General features: G+C 35.9%; 1 long non-coding RNA gene across 1 annotated transcript in view; it reads right to left on the minus strand.

Moving 5' to 3' along the window:
• Positions 1–23,901, minus strand: part of LOC113106992 (uncharacterized) — a 98,933-nt gene that overhangs the window by 65,260 nt on the left and 9,772 nt on the right. Inside the window, exon 2 of the long non-coding RNA XR_003292606.1 lies at positions 19,362–19,512. This is a non-coding gene — a long non-coding RNA (uncharacterized LOC113106992). The remainder of the gene's footprint in view (positions 1–19,361; positions 19,513–23,901) is intronic.

Genomic DNA, 23,901 nt, shown 5'->3' on the forward strand with positions numbered 1-23,901 from the left:
TGCCGTCTGCCCATATTTGGACATGTTCTGATTCTGAGTGGATGACAATAAAAAAAAAGTGCAATTTATAACATTTATACATACAGTTATGTGCCCCTAAGCAATTATGACTAATATTACTGAGTAATGAGAGAATATTTTAGATTATGGAAGCAAATCAGATGTATCAAAATTATACAGGAATTATTTTTAATTGATAAAACTAAATCTAAATGTAACATGGCGGGAAACTCATCACGTGAACTTCTGGACAATCTTCAACTTTAAAATACTTTTCTTTGTTTTTAAATTACTTGTACTGTATATATTTGTTAGACCTTGCACTAATTGTCAAGCCATTCCCCCCAAATATAAATGCAGAAATTAATGAATAAATCTATGACAGACAGACAGACAGATAGATAGACAGATAGATAGATATAGGGAACAAAGCCCCCCCCCCCCAAATAATATTTTAGAACAAAATAAATAGAACTAAGCATTCCTTTCATGTATTTATAATATTAGTTACTTCTTTTTGTTTTGGCACATTTGTTAATTTATTAGATCTTGCTTAATGCTTAATCCTTGAAATAAAATAAGCAACAAATAATGTGATAAATGTAGCAGATGAAGGGACCAACATGTGACACAAAAACTGATAAAACAGTAAGTAAAAAAATTAAAATAATAATAAAAAATACACCTTATATATACCTTATACCTTATTTAATACACTATAAAATGGTTTCTTTTTCATGACTGAAAATGCAGTGGGACATGTTTGATACCATATTTTAAGAATGACCCTTACTTTATATAATAAATAATGCACATCATAAAATTGAAGTTATAAGTCTGCACTTCTCATCTCTCATGAACCTTAACTATAGTGAAATCACATGACTGCATGGCCTCTCGTCACTTCTTGCTCAATATTTTCCTCAGTAAACCGATCCAACACAGGGCTGTTTGTGAATGTGCGGTGATCAGAGCTTAAACAATCATGACACTGCTGGGCAATGACAATTATGCACATTTGATGAACTGCTGACCTGGTTGCAGTCACTGATACGATCACATGTGATAGATGTCAAACTTCTGACCCCATCTTTCTGTCAGAGAAACCCATGTCACCAGTTACATACGCATACGCTTTGACACATTCTGACACTGAACCCCTCTGGGTCCCTAATTATCCCATGACCTTTGACCTGAAGCTGGGTACAGTCTACCTTCTTCACACTGCACTGAAGTAATTTTATTAATTTGATTCTGTAAGAGAAACTCAACATGACAATTTACTTTCTAATAAACATTGTTGGGCCCAAACGTTTTAGTGCATTCATATATATATATATATATATATATATATATATATATATATATATATATATATATATATATATATAATTTTTTTTATTATTATTATTATAATTATACAGTATAATAAGATTTTATGTAATCTTACTGTGTGTGTGTGTGTGTGTGTGTGTGTGAATAATATAAAATATAAAATATATACACGCATACATAGACGCACACTTTTTGCATTTGCAGATGCATTTATCCATGAAGACTAGTACTAAGAGTACTTAAAACTATTTAGAATTTTACACATTCAAACTTATGGCCATAAACAAAATATTTAATGTGTTTTTTCTTTTAATTAGGTGATGCAAAATGTGTCTAGAATATGTAAAGTTTATGCTATGATATTACATAATTAGGCAATAGGGAATTATAAATTGTTTTAACATGCCTTAATGTACAGTACAAGGTTATGGGTTTTGCTGGACAAAATGTAGCAGAGAACATGCCAAGATATATTATATTATGCACACACACACCTACACACACATATATATTCTTCAGACACTGACTGCTTGAAGTTTTGGGGACTTCCTCGAATCATTATTAGGGATAGGGACATATTAGAATTATAATCTGAATAAAAGCATCTACTGAATAAATACAAGTATACATATATTGTACACTATATGAATATCTGGCATTCACGAGGCCTAATAAATGGGATAATGTACAGACAGCTGGTCAAAATAAACCCTCAGAGGGTGATCAAGACACTGATACAGAGCAGAGAGATCTTATATGTCTGTAATGTATATCATCGCTTACATGCGTGCATGCATTTTGATCTCTTTACATGGCACCACACCCCATCCAGACACACACACGCACGCACACACACACACACACACACACGAACACACGCACACGCATGCACACACGCACACGCATGCACGCACCTACTAGCTGCACCCATCCAAGGTCTACTCTTCAAACGCAGGCTGCTATTGGATGCAGGGTGGGTGGGGCCTGCTGCAGTAGCGGAAAGGAGGATGGGGGAGGGGAGGGTCGTGTGGGCTTCCCCATATAAGCAGGAGCCATGCAGCGGGTCTCCCTTCCTCCCACACACACAGCCACAACCTAAGAAAATCAGCCCTCCGTCTCACATATCTGCCATAAATGAAACATCCGTACGTCTCATTTTAGCTAAGAAGCTGCAAGCTACACTAACGACAAATCGTGGAAATGCGCCATTTTCTGTCAAATCAAACCTATTCCCTTATGGGATGAAGAAAGGAAGGTAGAAAGAAATGAAGCAAAGTAGGAAGGGGGAAAGGAAGGAAAGGAAGATGGGAAAAAAAGGAAGCAACAATAAAAAAAAAAAATGGGGAGAATGGGTTTACTTGACAAATCAAATAATGAAAAAAGAAACAAAATAAAAATAAATAAAAAACAAAGAAATACATTACCATATGTAGAGGAGAATGGGTTTACATGATTCAAAAAAGTAATAACAACAACAACAACAACAATAATAATAATAATAATAATAATAATAATAATAATAATTAATGATTGAATAAATAAACCGAGTTAGTAAGTATCAGATGCAGTTTCAGGCTCCAAAATCCAAATCATTCAAATGAATTAAATAAAATGGAAAATAGATATAACATTTTTATAAATTTAAAGTGAAACATTCAATCATTAAAAATAACAAAATAAAATGGAAAATTAATGTAAAAACTCAAATATGAAGTACCAGTTGTAGGTGACAAGGGATTTTTCAGGCACCTGACCAATAAATAAATGAATTTCATTATTTTTAAAGGGACAATAACTATTTTAATTAATTAATTTTTAATAATGCTTAACCTTGGAAAACAAAATGAAAAAAAAAACAAAAAAAAAACGACAACCACTGCGTTAAAAATAGAAGAGTGATTCGGTAGACCTCACTCAGTTTTGTATAGTTATGTTTGCGTGTAAGGTGACCTGGGCACGACAGCTGTTAGCCGCGAGCACTAGCTAGTGTTACAGCCGACTGCGCTCTTACTCAGCGTGGTCCACTTTAGAGGGAGACCTTACACCTTAGTGTAATGACAGCTGCCAGGGAACACTCTCAGGGGAGCGGTGCGTGTGTTTGGAGGGGCGATGGGTTTGAAGAGAACATCTATTTCACACTTGATCATGCTAGCTGAACGTAAGCAGAGCAGCCCCGGTGGAAAAGAAACCAGCAGCGATGGCTGTCAAGCGCAGGGAATTCCTGCACCCTTAAATGCTGAACGACATTTAGGGCTGTTAATCCCAACATATCGAACACTCATTATTCAAATGCGACAGGAGGTGTTGCCAAGGCGAGCTGGGTTGACGTGAGACTGTCAATCACACCGTCCTGTCCTGCGATATCAGCAATCGTGCTGCCAAAGACATTTGATGGGGGAAGGGATAGGGAAAACAGAAATGCAGAAAGGAAAGAAGGGGCCAATTAGGTAGAGAAAAGGATTGTTCAATTATACATGATCCATGCTTGTCTAAAACAAACGCTTTTACACAGCTAACATTATCTCTGCGATGCTAAAGTGGATCATAGAGTTTATTCCAAACAGATGTGATTGATGTTCAGCGTGTTAAAGAAGTGAGCATAAGGCTTGATAATTGCCTCACAAATGGATAGCAGTTAAGATGAATTGGGCAAATGTTTAGAATTGCTTATATCGCTGAGACAACTAGTGTCCACTTCATCTGACACTCCCACACAGAAATGTAAGGAAACCTGTGAATAAATCAGCATGCACATATCTCCAAGTATCTTCCCTGTTAACCTTAGCCTAAATAAACATATAATATTGCTCAAAGTTATTATAAGTGCTGTAAGCAAGTTAATGTAATTAATTTAAACATTTTGCAAACAAATCCCCACATAGCTTCTCTCCATACCCTCTTAAGAAATGATAGCAAAGCTGAAGTTACGACTGTTTGTTTTTACATTTTTTTTATTAATACATTTTTAAATTATTTTATTCAGTAAGGATCTGATAAATTAATCAAGAGACAGTAAATTTATAATGTGACAGATTAAATTCTTTCAATTAAATTATATTTATATTTTTAAATGTTTCCACAAAAATATTAAGCAGCTGTTTTTAACACAGATAATAATAATAATAATACATTTTAATTGAAAATATATTAAAGTAGATTAAATTGTTATATAATATATATATATATATATATATATATATATATATATATATATATATATATATGTGTGTGTATATATATATATATATGTATATATATATATATATATATATATATATATATACACTACATTTTTATTTTATTAAACAGTGTATTACCTAAAATTAAATTGTAATATATTTTTATTATAATTAAATATTTAATTAGTTATAATAAAAATGTTCTTAAAGATGAAAAGCTTATGCTCTAAACTATAGGGAAACAATTTTACATTACTATAAGTTTACAATTACCAACAGAGCCCAAACTTAAATTTAGTTACTATTTATTTTAAATATAATAATCAAGACTCAGCTTAAAAAATATGCAAACATGTAAGTTGCACATAATGCAAATTTTAATTGCAATTTTTTTTATTACATTTTTTATTGAATGTATTCATTTACACAGCGGTTGTCATAACTCGTTTCATAACAAATTTATTTAAACATACATTTAATAATTAAGACTACTACTACTATCTAGTCTTCCTCTCATACAAGTTATCTTTTTCCTGTGACGTCACTTTGGCTGAACAGACTATTGTATAAAAGCTATAGCAATATTTTTGCAACCAAGCAAACAGTCCGGCCCAACATTTTTCTCATTGAATATAATGTTTTCAATTCAAATGCATCAATTTACAGACATAAAATTGGTTGCAAATAGAAATTCATGTTGACTTTTAACAGTACAATCAGCTTTCTGAATATCACAAAAGATAAACGTAATTCCTGTAGATGTGACTCATTTAAACGCTGACTTGTTGCAGTAACACCCATGACTAATGTTTATCAGAAACATGAAGTTCTGACTAACACAACGGATTTTCCAATAACAATAACACCACCGGCACCAGCTGCTCAGTTCCTCGATATCAAAGTGTAAACCAGGAAAGTGTTTTCCACATCGCTTCCAACTCCATTCATGGCAAGTCTTCCAGGCGATGTCATTATTTCACACTCAAAACAGACTAAGAATAACACAGCTAACAAGAGAACTTAAAGCATCCTTTTATGGCCAAAGAGAACAGCGCCTTACGCCATTAGCCTGACATTAGACCTCAGCGAAGGGGGGCCAGTGCACCAGAACGACTCAAATCAGGGACCACGAGTCTTTGACTGGGGGAATGTGACACTGGAATGCGAAGATCGGGAACTTGGCGTGAGGGACACACAAAGTATTCTGTCTTAGATAAGATCATGTGACTCCCAGTCATCCTATGATTCCATTATGAGCTTGGATGATGACAGAAGGCTGTGACAGAAATGCTGGAGTCACATGGTGATTATTTTTGCAAATACTGATTTAGAGAGTCCACGTCAAGGCTGGATATGGTTACTCATCAAGTGTCAACTGCTTCTAAAATTTTAGCATGAAGCTAGAGAGTTTTAGCAAATTCAGAATTAAACATCAAATATGTTTTGAAACAAGGTTTTCAACCTTTAAAGACCCACTGAGAACCACAACAAACTCAGGAGCCCAAAATACAGATACTTTAAGATATAAAAACTATTTTATATTTTTAAATGCTTCTCTCTTAATAAAAACAGCATTGCTGGTCAACCAGTAGGGTTGGTTCCATTTTAATACTGGTTCAAAAAGAATTATGGATTCGATAAGACACGCATTTTGATTCCACTTATCAATTCGGTTTTCCCCATTTAAAAGTTGATTTTAAAAATGTTTAATTGCAAGATTATGTTGAAGAAAACTGTTTTTCTGTGCAGCACACACACACACACACACACACGTATTGAAAACTGAATTCCATTTTCTTTCGTGGGCATCTAGTGCTTGAATGTACATGCAAACAAAATTATGTGAAAATTGTCTTAAGTGAAAATAAACAATAGAGAAAGAAACCGAATGTGTAAAATATATAAAGTATCTATTTGATCTGTGCATTTTGGTCTTAAAGGGACAGCAGCCTATTCTGTGCCATTAATGTAAAAAAAAAAAAAAAAAAAAAAAAACTGAATAACTTTTGTAATGAGGATTAGTCTATTTCATTTCTAGAAAAGAAAACTATGCAGTGACATTTTAAATTGAATTACAATTTCTTTATCAAACTTTGTTCAGTTGCAATTATTTTTTCATTATTTTATTTTTGAGAATTTGTTTGTTCTTATTTTATAACTGACTGTTTACTTGTCTTTTATAATGTAAGAAATCTATAGTTTTGTCGTGGTATTTTTGTTAAAACCACAGATAAAAGTTCCTCATGCAAGTGTTCTTTAGGCTGCTGATTTCTATTCGTAATATTCACCTGCAATAATGTTTTGAAAAAAGACACAGATGATATTTAAATGTTTGATTTTCTTTTTTTTTTATATATACTTTTTTAGAATTGAAACTGGGAATCACTAAGAATTGTAAGCGATAAGCACATTCAGAATCACTAAAATATAAACAATAACCATATCGACCAGCATGTACTGCTAAATGATTTTGTCTTGCTTTGCATTAAAAATATTTTTAATCCTTAAAAAATTCGATAAATGTACTTATGAAGCAATTCTTGAATGTAAACATTATTTTGTTATCTCTTTTCTGAAATGGTTCTGATGTTGAAGATACAAACGAACAGAGAATGAGATATGTGATTATTTGTATACCATTCTATTTCAACTGTACTGTAAAGTACCTTAAAGAAGAATCTTTTTCAGATTTTTTTGACCATCAAATATGGGAATACCATCAAATATGCTAAATTCCTTAGATGTAACAAGTTTTTGGAACTTTTTTCATAGATATGTGAACCCTGTAGGCTATGTTGATGAAATTTTATCTAACTGCATTCTTTTTAACTTTAAACATGACTAACCACTTGCTTTTAACTTTAAACAAAATAAGTTAAAAAGAATCTTAGAAATAATACCGGAATTTCTTAAAAATGCAATTATTTGTGTGAGTTGATTACATACAAAATCACTGCAAAGACGCGAATACACGTGAATTGGGTGACATAACTGCGATTTTCAACTCGAGCAGAAAATTTGCATGATGCATTGTCGCACAAGCTAATCAGCGAAGAGCTTACTGACATGTAAATTAAAACACATCTGATTTTATTGGAAAATGGAAGAGAGCATTATGTTTTTAGCCTGTTAACTGTCACCCGTCGGCTCTGTGGGACGCCTACATTTACTTCACTATATTACAATTAAGACTAATCTAATCTTGACAAACTATATATCGTTGGAAAGGTCTAAGACTCCTAAATATATATTTTACCAGTGTTTTTTGCTAAAGATTATGTAGGAAAAGTAATCGATTAATTTATGACAAGAGTGCACCCTCAAAAATCTAAATTATAACTAGAGTTTTGACATTCGTTTAAAAAAGAAGACTTGTTTGTTGCCTTTTTCTCTATCACATTTTAGAAATCATCAGAAGTTATATATCGACTGAAAACTTAAAATCTCAAAATTCATCCTTTAAAACCCATTTTAAAATCAGACATTGCATTTCCATGTAAATGGTACATCAATATCATGTTACAAAATATTTTCATTCATGAATTATAAAAATATAAGTTTGGATCGTACACTACAAGGTCAATGTTCAAAAATGTGAGTGACAGTTAAGAGGTTAGTAGTGCAAGTGAAGCGAAAAAAATCCCAAGAGTGAAATAAAGCAAGTAACATGATGCAAATATTAGTTTAGCTTTTGGTGTGCACACATAATTATGCATTGTTGCTTCTCAAAAAGTCATGAAACTTTGCTGACAAACCTTCTCAAATAATCTTAAATCAAATTAATTTCAAATATGGTACGTTAAAATGTGTTTTAACAGGTTTGATGTCACTGGTTCTCTTTTTTCCTAGGTAATGTCTTTAGAAGACTTGTAAGATGCTTCTCCATATGGGTATGGAGCAACATCAGTGTGCATAAACAATGACAAATATCAACATTTTTGAATGAACTAACCATTCAATGCATGAGCACCATCAGAAATTAAATTCAAGTAAAGTCCTGTTTAGAATGGATTCATCTTGTTAGTTGTTGTCAGACCTGTGCTCAGTCCCAAACATTTTATATTTTAACGTGATTCTACAAGGCAGTCCTGTTGCCACCAGCTATCAGAGCGACATTACCATGAACTTCAGTGCCACCAAGTACTGAAAGTACTGCAAATATTCAGATGAGATGTAATCAAAGGCCTGGAATGTAAACAACTCCATGTTCTCTCCTTCTTTGCTGGCGGCAGGGCGGGTCGGATCATTCCGATCTAATTTGTCTCGAGACACTGTACCCAAACCAAAGGTTTGATAGTGCCCGCATGAGGCGAATTCTGTTCTGACAAACCTTTGAAGGTGTCATCTCTCAGTTTCCATAGTAACGTGACTGCCAACACCTGTCTGGGTGTCTCCAGCGCAGCACGGGCCGCCCTGCGGATCATGTGACCAGTGTTTCTCATTAGCTGCGGCCCGCCTGATCTCCCAGCATGACACTTTGGATTCACGGTTACCTCTGCTCTTGTAATCACAGAACACAGCTGCCAAAACAATTACAGCTGTGTCAGGAGACCCAAATGTAAATATCAGGACCTGTTGAAAAGGATAAAATATAAAATGCATGACTGTATAATGAGGCATAATTTTTAGTGATAACCGTTTTTTAAGCTCTTGCTGTGCATCTTATTCATACTGAAAGCATTTATTTATTTATTTTTTTTTTTTTTTAAATAGTTATTTGGAGCTGAAAAGATGGAGAAACATTCATTCAAGCTGCACTGTAAAATTAATATTCTTGTCATAAGAATATAATGACAAATTAATTTTCTGTGTTGTTTTTTTTGTGGTCATATTGTGCAGTATTATGTTGAACTATTTATATACAACTATAGCATTTATTAAAGGGTGGGTGAAATGCTCGTTTTCACTCAATCTCCTGTTAATCTTGAGTACCTATAGAGTAGTACTGCATCCTTCATAACTCCAAAAAGTCTTTAGTTTTATTATATTCATAAGAGAAAGATAGTCTGTACCGATTTTTCCCGGAAAAACACGAGCGTCTGTAGGCGTGACGTGTGGGCGGAGCTAAAGAATCACGAGCGCCAGTAGGCTTTTGCTTTAATAGCGTTTGGAAGCTGTGACATTACCGTGAGGGAAAAACCATCATCCAAAACAAACCATGGCTTACAGTCAGATTCAGCGTATATTTATGATCCAGAATCAGATCCAGAGGCTGAAATTTAACAAGAGCAGCATCAGCAACAACGTCTCTATGTGGTATGTACTGAAACTGTATATATTTGATTAGCGGTTTTGGAAAATGACTAAGTTCCACTTTGTCGTCTTTTTTTTTTTTTTTTTTTTTTTTTTTTAAGCTGTACATGTGGAAAGTGCAGTTTGATGACAACATCGCATGTTGTTTACTTGATGTGCTTACGCGCCGATAGCTAAGTTAACAACACAGAGATATTTGAAGCCGTTTTACTCACCGCATGCGGTTCCAACACACGATTGTGACCCTTTTTCATTGGGACTGCATTATCCTTAAGAAATAAACAATGTGAAAATCCGTCGTCAAACTGGGCCTTGTTTGTAAAACAAGCATCTTCGAAATGCAGGGAACAAACAAAAACACTTGCACAACTCTGTTGATGCTCTGTAAAAATAAACTCCATCCACTGGTCACTTAATGCTGATTCTCTTCTGGTAATCTGTGCAGGGTTGTCTTGCCCTGGCAACCAAAAACACACTTCTTTTGTGACATTTCGCTCTCGCTCTGATCAGTGAAGTCTGTTGTGCTCCCAGTGCTCTGCTATACGGGAGCGTGCGCTCTTCCGGCAGAAGTGCCTTAGGACCCATATAAGGAAATTCCGCTCCATTTAACGTCACACAGAGCTATACTCGAAAAAAACTTTCCGAAACTTGTGACAAACCGGAAGGAGTATTTTTGGAACAGAAATACTCCTTCAAACGTACAACTTAATTTTTTTAAACTTTGTCCATGTTTAGCATGGGAATCCAACTCTTTAACAGTGTAAAAAACTCAGTATGCATGAAATAGCATTTCACCCCCCCTTTAATATTTTGAATTATCTTCTATTCCTATGTTTTCAGATTATTATTATTGTTATTATTATTATTATCTAATTTTAGTTACACAGAGATATTTATCAAGTCATGACCACGGATGACTTTTATATATATATGTTTATGACCTCAAAAAGCATTTTCTGAGAAAATTCAGTCATATAGTTTTTTCAACAAATCGAAGGTGAGAAATAATGGCAGACTTTTAATTTCTAAGTTAAAGTCCCTTCATTGGGGTTTGAATCTACTGTATAACTCTAAATACTCATATTAGAAATAAACTTTATTATACAATTATCTCTGTTCCTCATTCCCACTGCCCATAACAACACAAGGAGCTTCTGTCAGGGATAATTACCCCTCGTCGCCCCTCCCGGATTAGCGTTAATGCATTAAGCAGTCCCGCTTCATCCAGCTGCTACTGTGCGTTACACCTGCGATCAGACGTGCTGTAAATTTCCTGCTCAATATAACGGACTTCAGTTCTAGTGCCATACCATCATCTGTAATCTAATTAGGATTAATGACACGGCCGATGATGGATCCCTGGCTCTCACAGCCTGAACCAGCCCTATGCTGCAGATCTGAGTAAAGATGAGCAGCTCATAGGTAGAAAACAGACTTTTATAGACGTTTACAGAGGCATTTTGTGGCCCGTGACCTGTCATGACAGTTGAGAAACTGATAAGTCAGTGAGGTTTAGTCATGGTGGACTCTGAACAGGTGGAGCGGTGCAGGTGTGGGCTAACAAATCGGTATTGTTTTATCAAGTACGACAGGCCCAAGCAGGTGGAAGTGTGTCAGAGACCAAAAAGTGAAGATGGGTAAAGCACCCTGGGAAGATGAACAGGTGTTAAGTGACAGAAAGAGAGCTAAAGTAGGTCACAGGGCAATGACACTGGAGGGGACAAATGTTAAACTGATGTCACTTCCTTGTTGTGCAATAGTGCATGACTAATGTAGAAACAAGATGAGAGAGAAAACAAAACTAATGGACAAATCTCAGATTTTATGACTACAGACTAAATCGCTATCAGAAAAATTATAGTGAGCTGACTTGCCCTGTACTGCCTACATAGGCAGCTCCCTTTTAAGGCTGCTTGCTTACTGAAATGGCTAATTTGAAAAGTTGTACATTAAAAAAAATAAAACAATTAACTTCCACGCAAAGCTCACATAAGAATGGACTCATATTGGATATCATTTGTTTTTTTTAATCCAAATATGAATAATAAATTATATAATAAATTATATAAATATAATATATACAAAGACACACACACACACACACACACACACACTATAAATAACTATATAAAAAGTGTTTTTATTTTCTAACGGAACACAAACATGACAGTTTGGTACGTACATCTATTTTGATGTCACGGTTCTGAGTTTTTTATTTATTATAAAACAATGCTTTACTGAACAAATTGCCTTTCCTTTACATAAATTCAAGTACAATTAACATTTTCTTACGGAGAAAAATCCACCTCAGCATCTGTTCTAACTACTGTTGGGGGTCTTTTACATTACATAACATTACACAACCTTACATTAATGTTACAATTAACAACAAAGCCAAAACTTAAATTCAATTACTATTTATTTTTAAATGGTACATTCTGTAAAATACACAGTGTCACCCAATCTCATGTTAATCTTGAATACCTAGAGTAGTACTGCATCCTTCATATCTCCAAAAAGTCTTTAGTTTTCTCATATTTATAAAAATATTTTTCTCTCCAAAAAGCAGAGCTCCTGGAGGAGTGCCGTGGGAGGAACTATAATACTGATGTTTCGTGCTGTTTCCATTAACATATATTCTTATGTGCTGATTTCCAACAAAAGACAGAAATCTGATGCAGCTGTACTTCCATAAATGTTTTTATTTATTTTTTATTACCACTGGGACCACTCCATTATATATTAATAATTATGTCCCTATTAGATGCAACAAATGCCTCGTTTATAATGGATTTTATTGTTTTTGTCTCATTGCACATTGATGCGGCATTACAGCATCACACACCTAATTACAGTATGGAAAGCAGTGTAAAATTTGCATCACACGCTTGTCACATGCTTGAGGAATTCGGCCAATCACAATGCACTGGAAAGCTGGCCAATCAGCATACACCTCACTTTTCAGAAATTTGATCTTTGTAAAAATCTGCTCATTTAAGAAAGGCGGGGCATAGAGGAGCAACAATAATGTACATTATGTGGAAAATTTGTTTTTTGAACCTTAAACACATTGCATTACACCAAAAACACAAAATAACGTGTATAAAATAACAATGTTAAGACACCAGTAACTGGTAAAGTAAAATATACATGGATGGGTTAAATGCAGAATACAAATTTCAAGTATGGGTCACAATACTTGGCCACATGTCAGTTCACTTGTAAAGATGAAGGAATGATTGCGCTCATTCGCACTACATGCTGCCGTTAGAACTGATGCATTTAAACAGCATGTGTACATGTGTACCAGACTGAAAGACCTGTACCGAAAATATTTGGTATGAACGTATACGATTACATCCTAAAAACTGTACCTATTACTAGAGGAACAAAATGGCTCAAAATGACTTGTTTCCTGATTGAGAACTGTTTTTTCTTAGTGCTTCGTTACTTTTTATTAAACTACATTTGATAAAAATATAAACTTAATTCAAGCTATAGTCAAGCATAAAATCTTATACAACACTATGCAAATTTGTCTTAAATATTGGTCACACATTATTAATGTTCAATTCTCGCAATTAACTACCCTTACCTACGACTTTTGTCTCAAACTCCTAATTTGCTGCTTAATAGTTAGTTGTTAAATTTAGTTTTTGTGTAGGATTAGGGATGTACTGTAGATTATGGTCATTCAGAATATGTGCTTTATACAGTAAGTACTAATAAGCAGTCAATATGTTAATAATAGGCATGCTAATAAGCAACTACTTCATAGTGAGAATTGGTCTCTATACTAAAGTGTTACCTAAATATTTCACTGGAAAACAAGACAGATAATAATAAGCAATAATAAATTAATAAATTATTTTTGCCATATTTGATTAGTCTTTTGCATCAGTAGTGTCTAAAAAGCCTTGAAATGGCGTTTACACAGGCAAGTATTGGAGCATTTGTCATGATGTGTTTAATCTGTTATACGACAGCAAACTTTCTAAATCCACCCACACTTTTATACACACTTATGCACACAAGCTCACATGCACAATTGCACACATCACATGGCTTATTTAGTAAAGGTTAAGCATGAGGGAAATGTTATATTGATGAGTGTGAAGCAATGAATATTGTAGCCTGCAGTTCTTTTCTAAGCCCTTTCTTGACCTTTCTCCGATTCCTTTGAATCACAACTGAAGGCCTTTTCCTCTAGAGCACATGACTGCCCACTTCCCACGGGACGATACGGCACATGTGTAAGCGGTGATACCCTGCAGCCTGTCAAACACACTCACTTACTCACTCCCAACAGATCGCATGCATGTGCTTGTTTAGCAGCTGCTCTGTTCTCTCATATGTTCAACGGTGACATTCCCATGTGAGGATTTCTCATTAGCCAAACTCTGATAATCTACAACACTGCTCTAATTGTGAAGGAAATCACATGGCACACAGACCTGTGTTTTGAACTGGGGCATTTCTGCATGGCGCTGATATGAAATATCAAATTAGATCTATTTTCACGAGTCCCCTGTGACACGATTCTTGACATCGGGGCGGCCCGCTGACAGTTTGGTGGAAATCCCAAGACAAACTGCAACCTTTAAATGTGTCGCCTTTAATGAAGGATCTATTCAGATTCAGAGCCTCAGAAACATTTTTGGAGACCAATCCTCAAAAACATGACTGATATGGACGGAGCTAAAGGGTTCAGTGGGGACACCTGCAGTTAACAATAACAGGAACAGGATCCCTTCCCCCAAAGACACACACACACACACACAGAGAGGCGCATTATTGCTCTGGGCTGAGGGTTCGGAAGTGCATGGGGACAAGGAGCAAAAATCATTAGTGTTCTTTTTATGAGCTCACACGGAAAGGGTGTGAGGATCCCTTAAGAAAAAGAGAAACATTAGATTAAACAAATACATAATCCACAAGGATTGGAAAAATTACAATAACTTTGACGCTAAACCAATGAGAAAATGCGCCAGTAAAATGCTAGTCGATTGTTTAAAGTGTGAGTTATGGTTAAAAATATTTTATGACCATGAAATATAGCCTTACAATGCATAATTTTATGGCTTTGTATTGTTAAAATGATCATTTCATAAGTAACGTATGAACCCATCCACTTATACTTTGCAGATGTTTGCAGAAGTCTCTGCATTACTCATTGCCATTTATGTAGTTAAATGTCAGTTTATGCTAGTTATGTTCAGTAGGTTATGTCAGTGTGCTTAATCAAATGAATTGTTTTATATGACAATATGACAAGCATGTCATTATTTACTTTCTTTTATGACCTCATAAACCTGTATGACGACTTTTATGTGGAACAAAAGGGAATGTTTCGTTTTTTTTTCCCATATGAAAGTGACTGAAGCCGTCAAACTCCAAAAAAGTAGAAAAACTTCAGCAAAATATTCCTTGTCTTCAAAATAAATGAATAAATGACCCATACAAAATGGTTTAGAGGACGGATGGATAGATGGAAGGTGTTGATCATTAATCTTGATAATAATGTAGAAGCAAACACTTTTGTATTTTCATACGGGTATGCTGTAATGAGAATAAATGTAATATTAAGTCATTGAAATATGAGTCATGTGACCTATGGCACCAATTCACTCTCAAAACATTCCATTAAAACTGAATGAACTACTTTTTTTTTCTTTAATGGGCCCAATTAAATACTAATATGTTTTATGTTAAAGAAAGTCCCATGGAAATGAAGCAATAAATAGGTTTCATTAAAGACAATTTACCAGGATTCAAAAAAAAAATGTAATGTCTTGAATTACTGGGGCACCAACAAGCAGCTCATTAAACAGTAGAAAGTGATAAATTGTGGAATTGAAAAATAATGAGGGAAGATATTGTGCAGTGATGCATGGGAGTATCGCCACAGGGGACCATAAAGGAGATGGCATGTGAAGACAGAGAGAAAGGAAGAGGTAGCCGCCACGCTCTCATTCCCGGCCCATCTCCTGCCCTCTGTGAGACCCTGGCATTGTCCTACACTGATTTAAACTATTGTAAAGGGAGCCAGCGGCCGTCCACTATGGGTTAAGCACTTCAGATACACATTGTTAATAGTTAATGTGACCAGTTAAGTGATGTATGACCCCAAATGCTCACTCTCTTTCTTCCTCTGTCTTTTGAGCTTTACTCTGATCTCGCCGAACAATATGCTGTTCAGACCTTTAAATAGGCTTTTTAAGAGAGTTCTTCAAAAGATCTGACTCCACAAATAGGATAACTGCTGAGGAAGAGGCATTTGGGAACTCAAATAAGCCTATTTGATGATTAAAAAAGGAAAAGATTCTAGAAAGCATCTCCTGTGTAACACTGGACTGCAAAGGCAGATTACAGATTATGATTAAAGATAACAGATTAAGACCATTGCACATGTTTGTAATATTGGTATATTTCTTCTCTCATACAAAAAAAAAATGCTATGGTAATTCTGTCATACCATTCTACGTTGATGTGTAGAATGGCACAGAATAATTGCTGAATCAATATATCAGGGTATTTACATATCCCTCCAACATACTTCAAAGAAAACTGGTGTTACAAAGCAAACCAGAAATAAATGCAAATCAACTTGCACAATGCAAAAAGTGCTAAAGATGGTTGCCATGGCATTGCTAGGGTATTCTGGGTGGTTCTAGGTGGCTGCTAAGGTGTTTAGATTGTTTCTAGGGAGTTTCAAAGGAATTCTGGATGGTTCAGGGACATTTTGAAGGTGTTCCAGGTGGTAGCTCAGGTGTTCTAGATGGTTTCTATGGTGTTATGAAGATATTCTGGGTGGTCCCAGAGCTATTTTAGTTTTCATAAAATGTTCATTTAAGAAACTATCGGTTGATTAATCGGTATAAGCAAATATGGTCCAACCTAGCTATCAATATCAGTAAAATCAACTATTTTATATATATATATATATATATATATATATATATATATATATATATATATATATATATATATATATATATATATATATATATATATATATATATATATATACACACACACACACACACACACACACATACATACATATATATAATTTTCATACATATAAATTTACATAAATATATTATTTAGTTTTTATGTAATGCAATTTAGTTTTTTCATACACATGCTCTGACCAATACACTCATGTGGCCTGGCTCTCATTGTGACCCCCTTCATTCCACAGGTCTGTATTGAAGGGCAATGATTGGGAAACAGCATTGAAGAGTGAGAGTGTGTGTGTGTTCAGGGGTGTTGGCAGGAATTCTCAGAAAGTGAAGCCTGTGAGAACCAAACCTCCCCACAATCCCACCTCCCATCATGCTCTGCTCCCTCTAGCTGCATGGAGACAGACAATGCTGGCAGACGGTTTGGCCTCCTTCAAAACTCAAGGTCTTTTGCTGTTTGGAGGCTGAAGAGAAGCGTATCTGTCCTTATTAGATGCCAAGTTTAGCTGACATTCTTTCCAATTACATTATGGTTAAGAAATGTCAGAAATGTGTATCTTTCTTTGGACACTCTGGACCATGCTGTGCCAAAACCTTCATTCCACAGTTTAATTTAAATCAACAAATGCACTATTGTACTAACCCAAAAAAAAGTGACCATGGTAACCACAGTTTCAATTATTCTAATTAATATTAGATCTCCTTCAACCCATGTGAGAGGCTCTCAAAATCTTTGTCATTTTATTTATACACAGATTTATAATGTAAACTAACTACAGCATTTTTTTTTTCTAAATGGTTACTATGGTACATTTATGGGAAGGTGTTTGTTACAGTATATGCTAATCAGAGGGATAATTATACATTTTGCTTTTGTAGTAGCAATGCAAGCCATCAACAGAGCAGAGAGATCAAGGCAGATATCTTCTCCCATCACAACGAAAATAACTTAGTCATTATGACTAAATCAGGATGCACGACACCACCATCTCATCCGTAATTAATGAGCACGCAAGATCAGTGCCGTAAACAACAGAGTTTGTAGTAACAAGAGACTCAAGAGTGGGGAAGAATCCATTATGGGTCCAAAACACAGTGTAGTGTTCATATATATCTCTCTGGATATAAGTGCTATAGTTGAGTGCTGTCTACAGCAGCATCATCTCTGCTGGTCCAGCTCTCTAATGAGACCGGATTCAATAAAATACACTTAGAGGTCCACGGCCGGAAGAGACAATGCAAATAGAGTTTATTCTCAGCCTGGATGTCTGGTTTTCTTGGAAAGCAGAGATGAAGCAATCAGGGCTGTGATGTTTATTTGATTTAGGGCCCCTCTTGCTCTCTTCACCCACTCCCAAACAGAATAAGAGAGAGATACTGTACAGTTCTGTCTGCAAAGAAAAGCTAAGAAAAAGAGCAGATTGAGTTTGAAAAGAGAGCACTTTATCTCCTAATACACTTGTCATTTATGGATGAAATATATTTTCAGCACATTTATGATTTTGCAGTCTAACAACTCAGAAGCGCCATGTTTCTTAAAATCAAACAAAGCGTCTGATCTTTTTATCTCACGATTTCACAGAACCAACTCCCCATTCTGTTATTTCAAAAGCATCTGGAATTCCACAAGGCCTGACATCCATTATCAAATTCAGTTTCTCATCTTCTTTACAAGTCTTCATTTCATTCACCCCGCTCCGCTATTCAAATCACAATGCATTAGCGAGCAGTGGCTGTAAGAATGTGCTGATATCCTTTGATAGCTGCCCCCTGTCACCCCACTCCCTCCGGTTTTCTTCCCCGCTTTTGTGTCTCTGTGAACTTGGCCTCTTTGGAGGCCCACACAAAAGCGTCCTGAGGAGCGGGGGTCCCGCGCCACACACAGAATGCAACCCACAGACTCAGTGTGAGACCAAAACACACCGACCGGTCCACGCTCATTCACTTGGACAATTATGGCACACAATAAATGAACGACAGTTTTTTTTCTTTCATTAGATTGTACAGATGCTTTGCATTAGTTGAACTCGATGCCCCCAGAAGGACAGTGGAGCCAATAAACTCCCCATAAACGGCTTTATTAAAGGTAAATTAATTTAGGAATGGATTTGGATATGCCTAAAATGCTTTGTAGAATTAAATTAATGTTTTATTTTCAAGTTGCTTGCACTACTGTAATGGGAGTGTAAAGCCGAAAAATTAAAAAAGGCTGAAACATAGCAGAAATGCTCTCTCAAATAATATAGCAATGCAACCAATTCTCTCTAAACTTTTGCTTTAAACTTAGCTGGTGTACTGGTCTTAGTTGGTCAGTCTAGCTGGTGTTAGAAGGGCTTTACACAGTTTTCAGCAAGTCAGGATGGGAGATCTAACACGAAGTCTTAACTAACTAAAACTGAGCTGCAAAAACAGTCAGAAATCATAGTATGGACATCATAAATAACCATCATCAACCATGTGACCGTTTTTTGGCCGTTGTCACATTTAGACAGACAGACAGACAAACAATGTTAGACAGAATGACTGATAGACAGATAGATAGACAGACAGACAGACAGACAAATAGATAGATAGAACAAAAAACAAAGAAGTCATAAACAAAGACTAAACTCTTGTGAAAACTTCCTACTTCATTTCCTTGGCTCTCATGCCATTCATCCCACCCACAGTGCCCTGCTGGAATTCCTAATGGGTGGATGGGTGGACTCAAGGGGAGGGTTGAGAGGAGGTTAGAAGGGGGTCCCAGCAGCATTCCACCACAGAGATGCCAGCCAATGGATCTAGACCGGAGAGGAGGAGACAAGAGGAGGGGGAAGCTTAGATTTGGGCAGGGCTTTGCTAGCTTCTTCCCATGAACCTCATGGACATGGTACACCAAAGACAGCTTGTTCACACACACTGCGAAACACAGAATGTCAAAACCAATTACGGGTGACTGCAGCGTCCAAAGAGACCATGGACATAGGATGAAATTGGGGTCACAGAAAGAGTTCAGAGAGGCCGGTCCTGGAACCAATAGGTTACAGAGCACCTCCTGTAGCTTTTTGTCTTCCTCAATCCATGTTTGTCTTTAAGACGCCTTTCCATTAAGAACAAATGTGTCATGCAGAATCATTGCTAGATTAAAGAAAATGGAGGAGGGTGCATTTCAATAAGATCTTGAAACGAACCATCAATTTTCAATTTAAGATATGCTTCTGTGTTCCGATCATCCTGAACTGGGTTTATTTTGCAAAAAAAATGACCAACCTTAGTTGCTGTTGCTAACTTATACCAGTTTCGTGCAGCAACCAAAATTCATTGTGAATAACTTTCAATTTCTTTCAAACTTTCAAAATAAATAAATAAAAAGCTGCAGACAGCAATTGTTTTAAGGGCTTTCAGCACATGTGTAAAAAGGTATTAAGTTTTATTTAGTGTGCATTTAACCACCAAGATCATTTTAATCCAATAAAAGAAATACATGGTTTTTGAAGTTTAGTTCACCCCAAAATGAAAATTCTATCATTAATTACTCACTCTGATGTTATTCCAAACCGTAAGACCTTTTTTAATCTTTCGGAACACAAATTAAGGTATTTTTAAATGAAATCTGAGAGCTTTCTGACCCTTCATACACCATAGGGTTCTTTACTCAACTCCAAAGAACCTTTTATGCTAAAAAGGTTCTATAATGACAAGAACCAACTCTTTCGGCACAAAGGTTCTTTAGGCTATTATTCATTCATATATTACATTATTCTGCAACATTTTGTATTTGTAATTAAATTATTGTTTGTAGTAACTTAATATCCCATTTTAATCATGCAGATTTTTGGAGAAAAACTGAAATGGCACTCTTCGTGTGATATTGATTAACTACATAAAATGATATAAATATATACATTTTCTAACCCCCATATCTTGAATTTTGTGATCATTCACATGCATTCATAAATGAATTTGAATACACAGAATAATGCAGTGAAAGAACGCATTCAAAATGCACACGCGCACTAGTATGACTTCATCATGTAACTTTACATTAGCCTAGATGCTTGCACTTTTTAGGCACGATTTGTTTAGTTTTTGAATATACTTGATACTGTTAAAAGGCAGATCCATAAAACAAAAAAATCATATTTATTATGACTCTATTATAGCGTTTTTTTTTTTTTTTTTTTGGATGACTCCCCTCATCCCCTGAGGTAACAACAACTATATTGAAGGGGTTTTATATACAGCAGTCAACAGGCGACTTTAATAATAAATCCTTTTATTAGTTTGTGGATTTGCTTGAGCTAGAAAGAACTACTGAACATAAATAAAATTTGCTAAAGGATTTTGAAAAAAAAATACCCTTACAAAGAGCTACTGCATTACTTCATTAGCTTGCGTCTGACCTCCAATATCATTCCGGTGGGTTGTCAGCTAGCGAGTCAGCTGATTCTGATCGTGTTCTTTAAGTACTCAGAGTCTGAAGCCAGCAGAGCATATTAAGTGTTGTTCACTGTATTAGTATTTTTACCGAGCCAAATGTACGCATTTCACACACCCTCTCCAGCCACGTTGAGTTCTTGACACTAACAGCGGCAAAAGCGACACATGCGCTTTTCACTTGTAAAACGGTGTATGGGGTAATGTAGTCTCTGCTTTCGGTGGGATGAATTAGGAAGCGTGCATTGTCAATGGCGCTCTGAAAAGCTGCAGTGCAGGCAAAGGATTAAAATCTCTATTCAAACAGATGTCCAAATGAACATACCTGTACGCTAAAAGCACGTTCGAGGCGGCCCACTTAAAGCACTGACTCAAATGATTCGCGAACCAGCTCCGAACTCCCGAACTGACTCAAATGATTCACGCTCCGAACTCCCAAACTGACTCAAATGATTCGCGATCCCGCTACGAACTCCCGAACTGACTCAAATGATTCGCGAACCCACTACGAACTCCCGAACTGATTCAAATGATTCGTGATCCTCAAACTGACTCAAATGATTCGCGATCCCGCTCCGAACTCCCAAAATGACACAAATGATTCGCGATCCCGCTCCGAACTCCCGAACTGACTCAAATGATTCGCGAACCCGCTCCAAACTCCCAAACTGACTCAAATTATTCGCGATCCCCAAACTGACTCAAATGATTCGCGATCCCGCCACGAACTCCCGATCTGACTCAAATGATTCGCGAACCCGCCTTTGAACTACCGAACAGACTCAAATGATTCGCGACCCCACTACGAACCCTCGAATTGATTCAAATGATTTGCGATCCCCAACCTGACTCAAATGATTCACGATCCCGCTCCGAACTCCCAAACTGACTCAAATGAATCGCAATCCCGCTACGAACTCCCGATCTGACTCAAATGATTCGCGAACCCGCTTTGAACTCCCAAATTGATTCAAATGATTCACGATCCCGCTCCGAACTCCCAAACTGACTCAAATGATTCGCGATCCCGCTACGAACTCCCGATCTGACTCAAATGATTCGCGATCCCGCTGGGGATCGCTAGAGAGGCTTCTCACAAAAACATTTCCACAATTTAAATGAAACAGGCAAAAAAAATCACTGATGCATCAATATTGAGGGTGTCAACATTGTGAGCGCAAGAAATGGATGTGATGGAGGCAATGGAGTGTCTCTTTGTTAGTTATTTCATATTCAGTTGGGAATACCCCAAGCACATGGTGAATTTTGTTGAGCAATACCGGTTTAAACTCTCCAGAAGCCAAAAAAAAAAAAAAAAACTGTCTGTCCCAGTGCTCAAAATGTACAATCAATTTTCATAATAGCTACTTTGATATTTCGCGAATAGTGCTAATGTAAATTTGTAAAGATGAGGCGTTTGATGTTATTCTGAAATTCTGATCTGAATCTGTAATTACAATTTTATAATGGACTTATTTAGTAATATGTAGATGTAACATAGCCATTGTCTCTGCCTTCACATGCTACCAGAATGATCGTAAATAGTAATGTGGTAAATTGCATATGAAAGCAATATGAAGCCGACCGCTTGAGAGTTTCTGAAGGTATTAAAAGAAAGCACAGACCAATTGAGGGAAGATATGAAAGTAAAGAGAAGAACTCTGAAAGGAAACCAAGAGCTTTGCTGCTTTTAATATCTGAAAGGCTTGACCTTCCTCATGAACCCTAACATGGGCAAAGCCAAAGAGCTTCTTGAAGAGCAAGAACTAATGACACATCAGCCACTTCTACACTTATGACTTCTTGAGAAAGATATTCATAGATGTCTTTAAAAAATGTATTGCAAGATGTGCTTTTGTCATTATTATGCAGCACTTGAAACAGAACCTTATTAGGTAAAGTGGAAATGTTATAAACAATAATAACATGAAACAATGCAAGGATTAAAGATCAACTTCTTTCTCACCGGCATCCTTTTCAGCGCGGAACAAATAAAACAAACAAAAAAATCTTTGTAACTACACACTGAATGACAAATTCAGAGCACTCTGAGATGGAGCCAGATTCACACGACCTGTACTGTGTTGGTTTGCCAAGGAGGCACAGATTCATTCACTCTACAACGCCATCTATCCATCATCTGAGGAACAGCTGGTCCTGTTTCTCAGAACTTCCTCAAACAGGAATAACATGCTTAAAATCACTGGCAACAAACAGCCTGTTTTTTTCCAAATTACAGATTGTTTTGTTCATCTGATGATCACAGAATGATTATAGAACTTGTCGGATACTGAATCATCTTCCGGTTTATGATGACTAACTACAGCGGTCATGTGGGCTAAACATCATACTGCATCACCAATGACTGCCTGAAGATCCATGGAGATAATGCTATTAAGCTGTGTTTTCATATGGCAGGTTGCAGGCGGCAAGGAAAATAATATTAAACCCGAATTATAACCTGCAACTAACCATAATTGTGCTTTAGGAATGCATTTATATTAAAATTGTGGTTGATCAGGAGAAATTGAATCTTTTTTTAATGCTACAAGTGAATTTGGGCAACACAATATTGCAAAGTACGGTATGAAAAAAAAAATATTTTCATTAAACAAAAATGTAACAGATTTAATTTGACATCATTATTAAATTGTCTTGGTAAAGTTAGTGTAAATCAATAAAGCACAATTGAATATCCAAAATTACCTGTTATATACACAATTTTTCACAATTTTGGGATTAGTAAGTATTCT

This window comes from Carassius auratus, chromosome 8, assembly GCF_003368295.1.
Source record: "Carassius auratus strain Wakin chromosome 8, ASM336829v1, whole genome shotgun sequence".
Classification (NCBI taxonomy): Eukaryota; Metazoa; Chordata; class Actinopteri; order Cypriniformes; family Cyprinidae; genus Carassius; species Carassius auratus.